Source organism: Miscanthus floridulus, chromosome 11 (genome assembly GCF_019320115.1).
Source record: "Miscanthus floridulus cultivar M001 chromosome 11, ASM1932011v1, whole genome shotgun sequence".
Lineage (NCBI taxonomy): Eukaryota > Viridiplantae > Streptophyta > Magnoliopsida > Poales > Poaceae > Miscanthus > Miscanthus floridulus.
The window spans coordinates 21,439,188-21,440,328 of record NC_089590.1 but is presented as its reverse complement, the minus strand read 5'-3'; positions in this window follow the sequence as shown (position 1 = coordinate 21,440,328).

Sequence of the window (1,141 nt, the reverse complement as noted above, 5' to 3'; positions counted from 1 at the left end):
TCTGGCATGCTTCGGGAGTTTCGACACCTCACATACTTTTACTCAGTTTCTGTTGTTTTCAAATATGCTGAGGGTCGGGAGTTACGACGTGAGTCCGGAGTTCCGACGGTCGCCATTTTCCATTCTTCTTCTTGACCATGACAATGTTTGCTAGCCAAGTTGTGAATTGAACTTCTGTTATAACTTTTACATCAAGCAATCTTTGAACTTCAGCTTTGGTAGCCTGAACTCTGTCTTCGGCTAGTTTTCTCAACTTTTGCTTTTTTTGTCTAACTTTTGGATCGATGTCTAGTTTGTGTTCAATTATGTATCTACTGACTCGTCCTAGATCCTTGGATGACCAAGCGAATACATCTTTGTTGCTTCGAAGAAATTCCATAAGTGTGTCCTCTTCTTCTTGAGAGAGTCCAGTACCAATGATGACTTGTTTGTCTGAGACTAATGGATCAAGAGGTACTCTTTTTGTTTCTTCACAAGCTTGAGCTTTGGTTTGAGGCTTCACATTTTTGTTTCTTTTTTTTCTTCTTTAACGATTGCGTGAACATTTTTTTGTCCTGGAGTGTATTCTTTTTCAATGTTTCTTGCCTCAGTTTGGTCTCGGTGTACTATGATTACTCCATTTATTATTGTCATTTTCATACATAAGTATGAGTAACTTATGACTGCTTTGAATGCATTTAAAGTTCCTCTTCTGAAGAGTGCATTGTATGGATAGTACATGTCAACCACATCAAATGCTATTTGCTCTATTCTTACATTGCTTACTGTTCCAAAAGAAACTGGCAAAATTATTTTTCCAATTGAGTAGATCCTTTTTCCGCCGAAGCCATAAAGCGGATGCTCAGCTCTTCCTAACATTTGGTCTTTGCTCATAGTTGTTTGGTTTTGGAGGATGAAGTTGTTGTTTTGCTTGATTTGAGCCCTGAAGTTGTTTTCTTCTTCGATTCTTTTTCTGTAGTCGTCATCTGACTTACAATATTTTTGAATGACTTCGTAAAGCTCAACGACTGTACTTAGTTTTTCTCGAGCAAGATGAGAAGCACATTGCCTACTCGAAGCCCTTTAATTGCAACTATTATTACCACTTCATCTGGGATATTTGGAATTTGTGCCTTGATTTGGATGAATCTTTTGAAATATT